The sequence below is a fragment of the Geospiza fortis genome, unplaced genomic scaffold, assembly GCF_000277835.1.
Source record: "Geospiza fortis unplaced genomic scaffold, GeoFor_1.0 scaffold153, whole genome shotgun sequence".
Lineage (NCBI taxonomy): Eukaryota > Metazoa > Chordata > Aves > Passeriformes > Thraupidae > Geospiza > Geospiza fortis.
Window position 1 is genome coordinate 786,636 of NW_005054498.1, and position 241 is coordinate 786,876.

The window sequence follows — 241 nt, forward strand, 5'->3', positions numbered from 1 at the left end:
TTGCAGGAGACTTCCCCAGGGTGTGGAACAGGAGTGGGGCTGGAAATGACCATGAACCTTCTGCAGGAGGAGCTGCCAGGGGTGCTCAGGGGCACGGGCACGAGGGACAGCTCAGATCCACCAGGAACCCCAGCCCAGGAACACCCACCCACCCCATCACCTGCTGGATAATGCTGAATTTAAAGCTACTCACAAACAAGCCCCATAAACACCTTTGAGATCAATTTGACTTTTTTTTAAG